This window comes from Lepidochelys kempii, chromosome 8 (assembly GCF_965140265.1).
Source record: "Lepidochelys kempii isolate rLepKem1 chromosome 8, rLepKem1.hap2, whole genome shotgun sequence".
Classification (NCBI taxonomy): domain Eukaryota; kingdom Metazoa; phylum Chordata; order Testudines; family Cheloniidae; genus Lepidochelys; species Lepidochelys kempii.
In genome coordinates this window covers 35,774,661-35,790,699 of record NC_133263.1, presented here as the reverse complement: position 1 = coordinate 35,790,699, position 16,039 = coordinate 35,774,661, and positions in this window count along the sequence as shown.

Below are 16,039 nucleotides of genomic sequence, written 5' to 3'. Positions count from 1 at the left end.
TTTAGCTGCGTTAGGTCACTTTTATAAGCAATGCGTCTACACAACCAACCCCATTCTGGCGACCTAAAGGGCTCTTAAAATCGACTGCTGTACTCCTCCCCGGCAAGGGGAGTAGCGCTAAAATCTACCGTGCTGGGTCGAATTTGGGGTAGTGCAGACGCAATTTGACGGTATTGGCCTCCGGGAGCTATCCCAGAGTGCTCCAATGTGACTGCTCTGGACAGCACTTTCAACTCTGGTGCACTAACCAGGTACACAGGAAAAGCCTTGGGAAATTTTGAATATCATTTCCTGTTTGGTCAGTGTGGCGAGCTCAGCAGCACAGGTGACCATGCAGTCCCAGAATTGCAAACGAGCTGCAGCATGGAGCGAACAGGAGACACTGGATCTGATTGCTGTATGGGGAGAAGAATCTGTGCAGGCAGAACTCCGATCCAGCAGAAGAAATGCTGACATCTATGCCAAAATCGCACAGGGCATGGTGGAGAGAGGCTACACCAGGGACACACAGCAGTGCCGCAGGAAAGTTAAGGAGCTCAGGCAAGCCTACCAAAAAACAAAGGAGGCAAACAGTCACTCCGGGTCAGAACCCCAGACATGCCGCTTCTATGATCAGCTGCATGGCATTCTAAGGGGGGACACTACCACTACCCCACCACTGTCCATGGACACCTGCAAGGGGGGAGTCTCACTCAACAGGGAGGAGGATTTTGTGGATGAGGAAGAGGAGGAGGAGAATGCGCAGCAGGCAAGCGGTGAATCCTTTCTCCCCGGCAGCCAGGACCTTTTCATCACCCTGGAGCCAATACCCTCCCAAGGCGGGTTCCCAGACCCTGAAGCTGGAGGAGGCACCTCTAATGTGTGCACATTTGTAACTACAGTACAGGGTTTAAAAGCAATTGTGTTTAATGTTTGATTTGCCCTGAAGAATTGGGATGCATTCGCAGCCAGTACAGCTGCTGGAAAAGTCTGTTAGTGTGTCTGGGAATAAAGCGGGAATCCTCCAGGGACATAGAATCATAGAATCATAGAATATCAGGGTTGGAATATCAGGAGGTCATCTAGTCCAACACCCTGCTCAAAGCAGGACCAATCCCCAATTAAATCATCCCAGCCAGGGCTTTGTCAAGCCTGACCTTAAAAACTTCTAAGGAAGGAGATTCCACCACCTCCCTAGGCAACGCATTCCAGTGTTTCACCACCCTCCTAGTGAAAAAGTTTTTCCTAATATCCAACCTAAACCTCCCCCACTGCAACTTGAGACCATTACTCCTTGTCCTGTCCTCTTCTACCACTGAGAATAGTCTAGAACCATCCTCTCTGGAACCACCTCTCAGATAGTTGAAAGCAGCTATCAAACATCTCCATGAAGCTCTCCTGGAGGTACTCTGAAAGCCTTTGCAGAAGGTTTCTGGGGAGGGCTGCTTTATTTCATCCTCCACAGTAGGACACTTTACCACGCCAAGCCAGTAGCAAGTAGTCTGGAATCATTACAGCACAAAGCATGGCAGCAAATGGTCCTGGGTTTTGGTTGCATTCAAGCAACATTCGGTCTTTATCTTTCTGTGTTAGCCTCAGGATAGTGATATCATTCATGGTCACCTGGTTGAAATAGGTGATTTTTTGTAAGGGAACAGTAAAAGGACCCTGTTCATGCTGGGCTGTTTGCACTTGGCTAAAAGGGATCATCCCTGAGAATAACCACACAGTGGGGGGGAGGGGTGAAAGAATCATCCCAGAAAATAGCCGTGGGATGGGGTGGGGGGAGGGGTGTGCTGCACATCCACCTGAAAACTGCAGCCCGTCCTTTTAAATGGCAAACCCAACCAGCATTGCTTGCTATGAGAAAGGAGGGCGCTGCAGTTTGAAACCATTCCCATATGTTATGAAGGCAGAAAGCCAACCCCACGTACCCTTTGGCTTACCATGGCTGCCTGGAGACCGAATTCTGTTGCCCAGCCGTGTGTGATGTGTCACCATACCAGCAGGTGCTCAATATAAAAGGCAAAATGCAACCTTGTACCTAAAGCACATGTGCTGTCTGCTGTGAATTGCTTGATTCACTATGAAAGAGTCTCCTTTTTGTTCTCAGAAATGTATCATCTTAAATTTTACTCTCCCTTTTTATCCCTCGCAGCTGCAAAAGTTTCTATGCTCCCCCTATCATCTCTGTCCCTGAGGTTATCGCAGATTAGAAGGCAAAAAAACTGCACTCGCGATGACATGTTTTCCGAGCTCATGCAGTCCTCCCGCACTGATAGGGCACAGCTGAATGCATGGAGGTGTAACCCTTCTGCCCGTCAGAGTTGGCAGCAACAAGGGCCGGGTTCAATATCTAGGGGATCCATTCCAATAACACAATGCAAACCGGCTCGAGCCCCCACCCAGTGACCTGGGACAAATATATACCACCCCCGCTGGGCGCCTCCAAGAGGCAATACTTCCCCTCTTGCAAGCACATAGTCTGAGTGTAGCAAAAAGCCTTTTAATAACAGAGAGAAACAATGTGGCATTATGTTGGGGAAACACCACCAACAGGATTCATAACACAACCCATGAGCAAAAAAAAAACCACCCCAAGCAAATTGGGGCATGCCCCTTTCCCTTTGGTTCTTGAGTCGAGCAACCCGAAATCACTCAAAGTCCCAAAAGTCCAATGACCCAAAAGTCTCTGTCCCTGGTCAGGGCAGCCCCAGAGTTCGAAAGTTTATCTGCGGAGCTTTACCTCCCAACCTGGGTGGAGATGGGACGGGTGTAAAAGGCACGTTACATGATCTGAAGCTGACCGCCCCACAGCTCCATAGGCCTTCGCTCCACCCCACCCCACAAACTCCTTTGCTCAGCTCCGCGGCCCACAAGTAGCTCCTGCCATCCCACGAACTGCTCCACCAGCCTGTCCACAAGGCACTCCAGCCATCCTGAAAACTGCTCCACACTATATCTTCAGGCTCCCCCACTACTTAACACAACGCTCAGTGATTTCAGCTCTTAGGTGAATTCAGCTTGTAGTAGGGGAGCCTCAGTGCTGGTGCACCATTAGCCCAAAGCGAGCTCAGCAGCCTGTAACTAGACTCCTAATGGAATCAAAATTAGCTCTGATATTCCACAGTGGAGAGAGGAGAAAGTGCAATTAGCATGTAAGGCCCTCATCAAGGGGCCCATACCACCAAGTATTAATACTTATCCCCAGCCTCTCTCAATTCACAGAGTTTTAGAACCCATGACCCTTGCCTAGCGAGTGCCACTTAGTTGAGGGTGAGTCCCTCCATCATAACAAAAGGCCAAGTACAGTTCCAAGCAGAGTTCCCATAATCAGGGTAATAACAATTTATTCTTCCTGCCCCAATAACAGAGACACTGGGGATCCCACAGCAGCCAAAGTGACCATTTGGGCAGCTATGGCCTCATTCTAGGTGGGGTGGGTGTGCCTATGCAAATGAGATCGGCCCCTGAAGTTCTTTTCCACAACTTGCCACACCTCACCACCAGATGTCAGCGTGGAGCTCATCCTGACACTGCTTACAGAGGCATTCAGTGTCAGAGGCCAGGAAAGTATTAGGTGAGTGCGATGAGAAGAGGCAGGAGGCGATGCTGAGGCTAATGGGGGAGCAAACGGACATGCTCAGGCATCTGGTGGAGCTGCAGGAAAGGTAACAAGAGCACAGTCCCCCAATGCATCCATTGTATAACCGCCTGCCCTCCTCCCCAAGTTCCATATCCTCCTCACCCAGACACCCAAGAACGCAGGGTAGGGGAGGCTCCGGGCACTCAGCCACTCCACTCCAGAGGATGGCCCATGCAACAGAAGGCTGTCATTCAAACAGCTTTGATTTGCAGTGTGGATACAATAAGCAATGTGGCCTTGTCCTTCTCTCCTCCTCCACCCCACCCAGGCTACCTTGTCAGTTATCTCACTTTTTTTAAAATTAATAAAGAAAGAATGCATGGTTTCAAAACAATAGTGACTTTATTTCCTTTGCTAGCTGTGATCGAAGAGGGGAGGGTAGTTGGCTTACAGGGAATTAAAATCAACAAAGGGGGCAGGTTTGCATCAAGGAGAAACACACACAACTGTCACACCGTAGCCTGGCTAGTCATGAAACTGGTTTTCAAAGCCTCTCTCGTGCGCAGCATGCCTAACTGTGCTCTTCTAATCACCCTGGTGTCTGGCTGCTCAAAATCGGCCACCAGGTGATTTGCCTCAATCTCCCACCCCGCCATAAATGTCTCCCCCTTACTCTCACAGATATTATGGAGCACACAGAAAACAGCAATAACAATAGGAATATTGGTTGCGCTGAGGTCTAACCTAGTCAGCAAACAGCACTGGCGAGCTTTTAAACATCCAAAGGCACATTCTACCACCATTCTGCACTTGTTCAGCCTATAGTTGAATTGCTCCTTACTACTGTCCAGGTTGCCTCTGTATGGCTTCATGACCCATGGGAGCAAGGGGTAGGGTGGGTCCCCAAGGATAACTATTGGCATTTCAACATCCCCAATGGTAATTTTCTGGACTGGGAAGTAAGTCCCTTCTTGCAGCTGTTCAAACAGCCCAGAGTTCCTAAAGATGCGAGTGTCATGCACCTTTCTCGGCCATCCCACATTGATGTCGGTGAAACATCCCTTGTGATCCACCAGTGCTTGCAGCACCATTGAGAAGTGCCCCTTGCGGTTTATGTACTGGTTGGCAAGGTGGTCTGGTGCAAAGATAGGGATATGTCTTCCGTCTATCGCCCCACCACCAAAGGGAACCCCATTGCAGCAAAGCCATCCACTATGATCTGCACATTTCACAGAGTCACTACCCTTGATAGCAGAAGGTCAGTGATTGCATTGGCTACTTGGATCACAGCAGCCCCCACAGTAGATTTGCCCACTCCAAATTGATTCCCAACTGAGCGGTAGCTGTCTGGGGTTGCAAGCTTCCATGGGGCTATTGCCACTCGCTTCTCAACTGTCAGGGCAGCTCTCATCTTGGTATTCCTGTGCTTCAGGGCCGGGGAAGGCAACTCACAAAGTTCCAGGAAAGTGGTCTTACACATGCGAAAGTTTCACAGCCACTTGGAATCATCCTATACATGCAACACTATGTGGTCCCACCAGTCTGTGCTTGTTTGCTGGGCCCAGAATCGGCGTTCCACTGTATCAACCTGCCCCAATGCCACCATGATGTCCCAATTGCCACATCCCGTGCTTTCAGAAATGTCTGTGTCCATGTTCTCCCCACAATCATCCTTGTGCTGGCATCTCCTAGCCAGGTTCTGCACATATTGCAGAATAATGCACGAGGTGTTTACAATGCTCAGAACAGCAGCAGTGAGCTGAGCGGGCTCCATGCTTGCCATGCTATGGTGTCTGCATGGGTAACCCAGGAAAAAAGGCGCAAAAGGATTGTCTGCCATTGCTTTCACTGAGGGAGGCAGGGAGGGAGGGGAGACTGACGACATGTACCCAAAACCATCCGTGACAATGTTTTTGCCCCATCAGGCATTGGGAGCTTAACCCAGAATTCCAATGGGCAGCGGAGACTGCGGGAACTGTGGGATAGCTATCCACAGTGCACCCCTCTGTGAGTTGATGCTAGCCATGGTATTGAGGACGCACTCCACCGACTTAATGCGCTTAGTGGGGATATACACAATTGACTGTATAAAATCGCTTTCTAAAGATCGACTTCAAAAAAACCGACCTAATTTCGTAGGGTAGACATAGACGTAGACAAATGCCTCATCCACCACTTCCTCCTGATTTAGTGGTCTATCTAACACCAAAACCAAACTCAAGATTTATCAGAGCTGCGTACTTTCAACACTACTTTATAGTGCAGAATACTGGGGAATGACAAAGTATGACAAACTGTCTTCATTCCACACAACCTGCCTCAGAAAAATCCTCCGTATCTTTTGGCTCAGAACAATCTCAAACCAAGACCTATTCACACAATGCAGCCAAGAAGATACGAGCACCATCGTTACCAGGAGGCGTTGGAGATGGATTGGCCCTGTGCTTCAGATGGAAACTGATTCTGTCACCAGAATAGCAATATAAGCAAAAATGAGGCCGCCCAAAAAACAACATGGCAAAGAGCCGACTGAAAAACCTGGGGCACAGCTGGGGAACCACTGAAAGACTTGCCAGAAACAGACGGGAGTGGAGGAGCTTCAGCGCTGCCCTAAACACCAGAGGCGTAATGGGTATGTACTAACTAACTAACTAGTAAACTGTACCACAACATTGCCCCCGCTTTACCCCCATTATTTTCACCCAGAGACTTCTGACTGATCTGCCTCCGACATCCTTCTGGACCTCAGAACAAGTGTATATATTCTAGATATATAATGCAATGCTCCTCCCTTTTTTCCATCTGTCCTTTCTGAACGAGCTCTACCCTTCTATACCAATATTCCAGTCATGAGATTTATCCCAACAACTGTCTGTGATGCCAATTAAGACATAATTTAGCATATGTACTAAAACTTCCATTTCTTCCTGTGTATTCCCCATACTCCTTTGCATTTGTGTATAGACATCTAAGATGCTGAGCAGATTCCCCCACCATTATCTCTGGTTGCTCCTCTGAACCTTTTGTAACTTTCCATTTTCCCCTGCACATCTAACCATCTGTTAAGGTCACCTTTTTATATACCTGTGGGCTTTTGTCACCTGCTCCCCTTGAACCTAGTTTAAAGCCCTCTTCACTAGCTTGACTAGTCGGTATGCAGAGATGCTCTTTCCCTTCTTGGTCAGGTGGACCCCATCTCCTTCCCACTTGGTCGTTACCTGCAGCTGTTCAAAGACTTGTGTGGAAAACTTTAGCCTAGGGCTCAGGGCACGAAGTGGCCACGGTGAGTGTTCACTGTGTGGCTGGTCACCTAAGTGACATGGTATCCGTTCCATTCCCCGGTTGGTTGACCTAAGTTGAGAAACAGGAAGAAGGACTGGACAAACCGTCAGGACTTTGAATGTTGGAGGGGTGGGGGAGGAAAGAAGGAGGGAGTTGACTGGAATCGCAGAAAAAGCAATAAAATGTAGGCTGGGGGATTTAAAGCATTTAAAAGCTTTTCCACTCTTGCCCCAGAAAGACCATTATATTTGGGTGGGTACCATTGTTCCTTCTTATACCGTCAAGTGCACAGACTGAATCCATTGGGCCCTGTTTTACACCGTCGTATCCCCAGCCATTCACCACTATCATTGTGCATGCACCTGATCCCCACCTCAGAGGGTGTGCTGACACACACCTGTGTCTGTCACCTTAGGTTCAGTGCGTTAGTGCCACAGCTCTCTCCTGGAAGCTTTGGGGAGGCACAGATGTAAGTCTCTCACTTGTCTCTCATATGCGACACTGCTCGGTGCACTTACAGAATTGAAATGCTGGCCTTCCCAGTCTCTCACTATTTGCCACGTCCCCGTGTTATCCCAAACCTGTCGGCACTGGTGTGTCCAGGCTGGGACTTAGTTGTTAAGGGTGAGGTAGGGCTCAGATCTTCAGATCTGCTGAAGAGATCTGGATCTCCAGTTCCTATTAAAACTAATGAAAAACAGGCCACCAAATCCCCAACTTGGCTTTAGAACCCCCACCTCAAATCTCTGCACCAGCCTGTTGGAGAAGGAGTCTATCCTTCTGCATTAACTCTGTTAAGCAGCCTCCATTCCTGTACTGGAGGTCTGCAGCAATGATGAATAAACCAGGTGGTCCTAACATTTACACCCAATGCAGATGCTAAAGGGCAGTCCTCACCTGGGTGTCACTAGCAAAGTTTTGTCCTCCCACCCCAGCCCTTCAGCTGGCAGTGAACCATAGAGAACTGCTACACAGAGAGAGCAGCCTGACATGTACAGTTTGCCTAGAAAAAGCAGGAAGTCAAGGGCTGGTGTGGGAGGTGGCTCTCGTGTACAAAAGATGTGGCGGATGCTCCTATCTAATTATAGCAGGACAAAGCAGAGAAGGCCAGTGGAGCAGGAGCAGAAGAGGGTTCACTGGTAGGTTTTGCTTATTCCAAGAGGATGAAGATAAAGACTGCTTCTGACAAGCCGTGCTGCCATGGTGACCGTTACAGCTGAGGAGCATGAGAGTTGTCCTTGCAGTGACCTACAGCAGGTGGCTCTAGTGGGCAGGAAGGAAGAACTCTCCATAGTAAACTGCTGACAGCTTACTCCAAGAATGCCCTCAAAGCCAAGCCCTGTCAGGACTGGGATGTGGGTGGTCAGGCCTAGTGATCGGAGCTGGAGTCAGGGGCCAGGAACAGCACAAGGGTCGGAGCCAGAGTCAGGAACAAGCCATCGCAGCTGCAGCCAGTGACCTCCTGCTGCTGCTGGGCTTAAGAGCGTGCCTGCTGGTTCCCCTCGGCCACTCATGTGCACTGGTCTGCCTGTAGACTGAGCTAGTAGTCTCAGGCTCAGTGGCAGGCTGTTGTTCTTGACAAGCACCCAGGGTGTGATGGGACATTATCTGGCACCTCCCAGGAACATAGAAAGGGAACCATGCCACCATATGCACCCTAACATCCCATTCCTGAAAGTTGTCTGTGCAAAGATGCTGCTGCTTCCTTGGTGGGAAATAGCTGGTGTGGGCACAAAGATCCACATCCCAGACCTGACAGTGCTTGTCTTTGAGGACACTCCTGAAGTAAGCTGTCAGCAAAGCTGGCAAACCATGAGAATCAATAGTAAAGTCGAGAAGCCTCACCTCCCGGGTCAACAAACACATGAGGGAATGGGGGTGATCATCCAGATCATCCAAGACTATGACCTCACCAACCAGGTCACTCTAGCCTTTGGCCAGTCTCTCCTGTACCTGAAAGAGGCCTGCTAGTAATTGGTGCTATGCCAGCAGAGCACCACCGCCTGGCTCCTGAACCGCAGTCCCAACTCATACTCTGAAAGTCCAGATAACTGCAAGAGCTGAAGAGTTTGCAAACCCCTGTTGTCTTCAGTATCTGATTTTTTTCCCTTTACTTTAATTAGCTGGGAAATGGCTCCGCCTTTTAATGTTCTTTAATTTTAGGATGTAAAAGCGAAGTGTGGATGTGAATATGCATGTGTGTGTGTGTGCGAGCACCTATCAGGGCTACATGGAGAAGGCAGCTGAAAATTCCCCCCTGTCTAAACAGCCCTAAATGTTGTCTCATAAAAGTAACTACTAAAGTGTGAGTCTAGAAGTCCTGAGACTTGAAATGCTCACCTGTTGCTTTTGGTACGTAAAAGTTGCCAAACTTCTGCTTATCAAAAGTGTTCTGTATTAGAATATCTCTGCTGCGGGGGAAAGGAAAGTGATCACTTAAGAATAAGTCTGAGAAGGAAGCTTTAGAATTGGCTCTGAGATTGTGTTTACACATCAGGTGATAATTTGGTTTCAATATTAAGATATTTACCAGCTCCAAGTGTAGATCTTTTGGACTTGGGTAAAATTCTTTAGGTTTACTTATAAATACACTGACAGCCACCTTCTCAGACCCTGCCTTACAATTTATAAGAATCCGTTATTTTTCTATTAATTTTATTATTCAACTAATTTGATGATCTAATTCCAGTATGGAAATTTGCTTGTTGATGTGACCTTGATTTGATGGTTATATTGCTTTGTTCTTCCTGCCAGGGGGGAGGCTGCTGCTCCATGCCAGCAGGTGCCAGGCCTTGCTTTTCTCCCCAGATCAGTGTGCCAGGGCTTTGCTGACCAGTGAAGAGTGGTGAGGCTGGCAGAGTCCACGTGGCCATGGAGCAGGGGTCAGATGATGGATGACATGCCCATTTTTCACTAGCCCCACCACCAGTAGCTTGGACCGAAGGTGCTAACAGTGTCTCGGATGGAGCTCAAACTGTAGCAGAAGAGTAGCAGCTCTGCCCCAGGTGCCTGGCCTCAGCCAATGGACATGAGGCCTGCAAAGCAGGGTGTGACAGCCATGCCTCCTGCTTCTTGCCCTGCCTTAGCCTAGTGGTGGGACTCCTCCCAGGGTGATGTCAAAGTGGCCTGGCCCTGAAGGTTTCCCTCCAGTCTTGTGGCATGCCCCATATAGTGTCCTCCCAGAGCTTCCATTCAAGTGGCAACATTCCTGCCAGTAGGTGAAGGAGAGAGTGGGGCCTGGGTGGAATTCCACCCATCATGGGTTGGCTTGGCTCTGTGAACAGCCAGCCACAGCTTCTCCCTGCACTGTTCCTCTTAGCTCAGGAAGCCAGCAGCCTGTACTTCCCAGCAGCAGCCTGGCAACTGCTCCAGCAGCACCTGCTGACCTACCCAACAGTGCCCTCAGGCCTCCTTTCCTGGCAATCTGGCTTTCGCTTCCAGCTGATGCCAACATCAAAGACAGCTTGCAGGTCCCCCTCCTCCCTCTCTGTTGCTTGCTGCTGTAGACTCCCCTCCTCTTCTGGCAGCCGTGGTGATGCTACTGCTTGCTCCTGCTCCAAGCAATGGCATTGGCCAGGGGCTAGAGCAGCCCTCCCTGCCATAGGATGCAACATGGCACCACTCTGACTAAGAGGTGGTTAGTTCCAGAAGGCCTTGGACCCACGGTGGCTGAGTGAGTCTGTTTCTGCACTCCATGCACACAGCTGCATGGCTTGATGCTGCCAGATGTGAAGGCTCTTGTCCTCTTTTGCTGGGTGGGGTAAGTGGGGAAGAGAGGACAGCCATGTACTCCATTCTCCCCACACCCATGCTACTTCTTCTACATACGCTCTCCCTCAGTCTCTTTTGGATCCTCTTCCTCTTCTGCAAACTTTCTCCCTCCTTCCCCCCCGTGGCCTTAGGAGTGCAGCTGGGGCTAACGCTAGGGACTATCTGTTCACACTCAGAGTTACGACATTTGTGTTTTCCCACATGAACTTTCTTGTCAATAAACCTCCCTTGCTGTCAGGGAGATTTTCCTGTGTTTGCTGGACTCTGCTCCCGAGTTATAGAATGTGCTATGTGCTCCAAGTACCCCTGGGGCTTGCTCCTCTGGTCAGGACATCTCCCTTTCAAAGTCCAATTTGGACCCTCCCTGCTATTAAAAAAAACAAAACAAAACAGGACAGCTGGGAAAGTGAGTATGCATCCATTGTGTGAGCAAAATCCCCTGGGGTGCGTGCAAACAGGAAGCGGACTGTTATTGTTTGCATCTCAGTAGCACCTAGAGGCAGCCACTAAGATCAGGACCCAGCTATGCTGGGCCCTGGACACAGTAACAGACAGTCCCTGCCCAAACAGCTTACACTCTAAATAGGCAAGACAGACAAAAGTAACTTGCCTTAGCAAGTCAGAGCTAGGAATAGAACCCAGCCGCCCAGCCCACTGGACCTCGCTGCCTCTCCCCATAGGTAGCTAGTTGTGGGTATAAGCAGGTTGCACTGTTCACACAGCTGTAACTGTCCACTTGTGCATGCTGCTCCAGGGCCTGGAACGTGCCAGCCTACCCACTGAGGGGCAATTTGGCCCTTTTGTAGGGTCGAGCTAGCATTGCTGTGCAGGGATGGGAGTTGGGGCAGTGCAGCTAAAGTTGTGGACAAAGGTCAGAGCTTGGTGAGAACGCTGGGTGAAGGAAAATCCCGGTGCCGAAGGAGAAATGCGTGTGCCGTTTCACACTTGAGTTGACCTTGCAATGAACGCTTGGTGCTCATTCAATCTGAAACTCATAGAGACAGACAAATACCCAGCCCTGCCCATGTCTAAAAATGCTGGACATGGGCAGGGCTGGGTATTTGCCTGTCTCTATGAGTTTCAGATTGAATGAGCACAAAGCTTTCATTGCAAGGTCAACTCAAGTGTGAAACGGCACACGCATTTCTCCTTCGGCACCGGGATTTTCCTTCACCCGGCATTCCCACCAGGCTTGTCTATCTTATCTATTTTGGCTGTAAACTCTTTAGGACAGGAACTCTCTCTTGCTCTATGTTTGTACAGCACCTAGCACAACGGGTCCATAATCTTGGCTGACCTCTCTAGGTGCTGGGATAATACAGATAATGCAGGTGCAGTGCATGATATACAATAAGATAAAGCCTGCTGTATGGTATAGTTTTAGTTTCTATTGATTTTGAATTTTAAAGCACTGCTGGAATAAATTAAGCTCTTCTCTCCCCACAAAAGGTTGTTGTGTTTTATCTGGATTTGCCTTTGGGGTCTGATGAAATCTCAGGGCTGCTGTTCAATTGCTGATGAATGCAAACCCAGCAGACTTGACATCTTTCTAGACAGAGACGTGGTACAAAGGCCACTGAGAACAGCCATTGCCATCAACGGGCTGTATCGCCCATCGGGACAGAGCTGCGGGAACCTGTCTTAGGGGAGCTAGTGTTACAAAGGTAACCCCTTTTTGGTTAGCATGCTGTCCTGATTTTCTTTGAATGCATTAGATGAACCAGATGAACCCCTGGCTGCAATGGGGTTACCACAGAGATGAACTTGGCCCATATTTCATAAGTGGTTGCTGAATGCTTTGAACAAGTAGTGTTCAGCTTAGGAGTTGTTGCAAGCTGTTTGCCTTGACTAGTCTCTGCCCTGGTCTACACTAGGAGTTGAGGTCGAATTTAGCAGCGTTAAATCGATTTAACCCTGCACCCGTCCACACGACAAAGCCCTTTTTTTCAACTTAAAGGGCTCTTAAAATTGATTTACTTACTCCACCCCGACAAGGGGATTAGCGCTGAAATCGGCCTTGCTGGGTCGAATTTGGAGTACTATGGACACAATTAGATGGTATTAGCCTCCATGAGCTATCCCAGAGTGCTCCATTGTGACCGCTCTGGACAGCACTCTCAGCTCAGATGCACTGGCCAGGTAGACAGGAAAAGGCCCGCGAACTTTTGAATTTCAATTTCCTGTTTGGCCAGCGTGGCAAGCTGCAGGTGATCTTGCAGAGCTCATCAGCAGAGGTGACCATGCAGAGCTCATCAGCAGAGGTGACCATGATGGAGTCCCAGAATCACAAAAGAGCTCCAGCATGGACCGAACGGGAGGTACGGGATCTGATCACTGTATGGGGAGAGGAATCTGTGCTATCAGAACTCCATTCCAGTTTTTGAAATGCCAAAACATTTGTCAAAATCTCCCAGGGCATGAAGGACAGAGGCCATAACCGGGACCCGAAGCACTGCCACGTGAAACTTAAGGAGCTGAGGGAAGTCTACCAGAAAACCAGAGAGGCGAACAGCCGCTCCAGGTCAGAGCCCAAAACATGCCGTTTCTATGATGAGCTGCATGCCATTTTAGGGGGTTCATCCACCACTACCCCAGCTGTGTTGTTTGACTCCTTCAATGGAGATGGAGGCAACACGGAAGCACGTTTTGGGGACGAGGAAGATGATGATGATGAGGTTGTAGATAGCTCACAGCAAGCAAGCAGAGAAACCGGTTTTCCTGACAGCCAGGAACTGTTTCTCACCCTGGAGCTGGAGCCAGTACCCCCCGAACCCATCCAAGGCTGCCTGCCGGACCCGCCAGGTGGAGAAGGGACCTCTGGTGAGTATACCTTTTAAAATACTATACATGGTTTAAAAGCAAGCATGTTTAATGATTAATTTGCCCTGGCATTCACGGCTCTCCTGGATATACTCCCAAAGCCTTCGCAAAAGGTTTCTGGGGAGGGCAGCCTTATTCCATCCACCATGGTAGGAAACTTTACCACTCCAGGCCAGTAGCAGTACTCAGGAATCATTGTAGAACAAAGCATTGCAGTGTATGTTTGCTGGCGTTCAAACAACATCTGTTCTTTATCTCTCTGTGTTATCCTCAGGAGAGCGACATCATTCACGGTCACCTGGTTGAAATAGGGTGCTTTCCTTAAGGGGACACTCAGATGTGCCCGTTCTTGCTCGGCTGTTTGCCTGTGGCTGAACAGAAATGTTCCCTGCTGTTAGCCATGGGGAGGGGGGAGAGGCTAGCTACGCACTGTGGGGAGGCAAAATGCGACCTTGGAATGAAAGCACATATGCTATGTATGTAATGTTAACAGCAAGGTTTATCGTGAAAGAGTGTACCCATTGTTCTATAAAATGTGTCTTTTTAAATACCACTGTCCCTTTTTTTTTCTCCACCAGCTGCATATGTTTCAAGGATCACAGGATCTTCTCCTTCCCAGAGGCTAGCGAAGACTAGAAGGTGAAAAAAACGCAGTCGCGATGAAATGTTCTCTGAGCTCATGCTGTTCTCCCACACTGACAGAGCACAGATGAATCCATAGAGGCAGACAATGTCAGAGTGCAGGAAAGCACAAAATGACTGGGAGGAGAGGTGGTGGGCTGAAGAGAGGGCTGAAGCTGAAGCTGGCGGCTGTGCGATGAGAGGAGGCAGGATTCAATGATGAGGCTGCTGGAGGATCAAACTAATATGCTCCAGCGTATGGTTGAGCTGCAGGAAAGGCAGCAGGAGCACAGACCACCACTTCAGCCCCTGTGTAACCAACCACCCTCCTCCTCAAGTTCCATAACCTCCCCACCCAGACACCCAAGAACGCGGTGGAGGGGCCTCCGGCCACCCAGCCATTCCACCCCAGAGGACTGCCCAAGCAACAGAAGGCTGGCATTCAATAAGTTTTAAAGTTTAAAACTTTTAAAGTGCTGTGTAGCCTTGTCCTTCCCTCCTCCACCACCCCTCCTGGTGCTTCTCTCCTCCACCACCCCTCCTGGGCTACCTTGGTAGTTATCCCCCTATTTGTGTGATGAATTAATAAAGAATGCATGGATGTGAAGCAACAATGACTTTATTGCCTCTGCAAGCGGTGATCGAAGGGAGGAGGGGAGGGTGGTTAGCTTACAGGGAACTTGAGTGAACCAAGGGGCGGAGGGTTTCATCAAGGAGAAACAAACAGAACTTTCACACCGTAGCCTGGCCAGTCATGAAACTGGTTTTCAAAGCTTCTCTGATGCCCTCCTGTGCTCTTCTAACCACCCTGGTGTCTGGCTGTGCATAACCAGCAGCCAGGCAATTTGCCTCAACCTCCCACCCCACTACAAACATCTCCCCCTTATTCTCACAGATATTGTGGAGCGCACAGCAAGCAGTAATAACAGTGGGAATATTGATTGCGCTGAGGTCTAAGCGAGTCAATAAACTGCGCCAGCGCGCTTTTAAACGTCCAAATGCACATTCTACCACCATTCTGCACTTGCTCAGCCTGTAGTTGAACAGCTCCTGACTACTGTCCAGGCTGCCTGTGTATGGCTTCTTGAGCCATGGCATTAAGGGGTAGGTTGGGTCCCAACGAAAACTATAGGCATTTCAACATCCCCAACGGTTATTTTCTGGTCTGGGAATAAAGTCCCTTCCTGCAGCTTTTGAAACAGACCAGAGTTCCTGAAGATGCGATCGTCATGTACCTTTCCCGGCCATCCCATGTTGATGTTGGTGAAATGTCCCTTTTGATCCACCAGTGCTTGCAGCACTATTGAAAAGTACCCCTTGCGGTTTATGTACTTGCCAGCTTGGTGCTCCGGTGCCAAGATAGGGATATGGGTTCCGTCTATCACCCCACCACAGTTAGGGAATCCCATTGCAGCAAAGCCATCCACTATGACCTGCACATTTCCCAGGGTCACTACCCTTGATATCAGCAGATCTTTGATTGTGTTGGCTACTTGTATCACAGCAGCCCCCACAGTAGATTTGCCCACTCCAAATTGATTCCCAACTGAGCGGTAGCTGTCTGGCGTTGCAAGCTTCCACAGGGCTATTGCCACTCGCTTCTCAACTGTCAGGGCAGCTCTCATCTTGTTATTATTGTGCCTCAGGGCAGGGGAAAGCAAGTCACACCACGTCTGCCAGCACCCAGGAGACATACGGTGACGGTTAGGTGAGCGGGTTCCATGCTTGCTGTGGTATGGCGTCTGCACAGGTAACTCTAGAAAAAAGGCGCAAAACGATTGTCTGCCCTTGCTTTCACAGAAGGAGGGAGGGAAGGGGGACCTGACGATATGTACCCAGAACCACCCGCGACAACGTTTTAGCCCTACCAGGCACTGGGATTTCTACCCAGAATTCAACTGGGCGGCGGAGACTGCGGGAACTGTGGGATAGCTACCCACAGTGCAATGTTCTGGAAGTTGACGGTTGCCTCGGTACTGT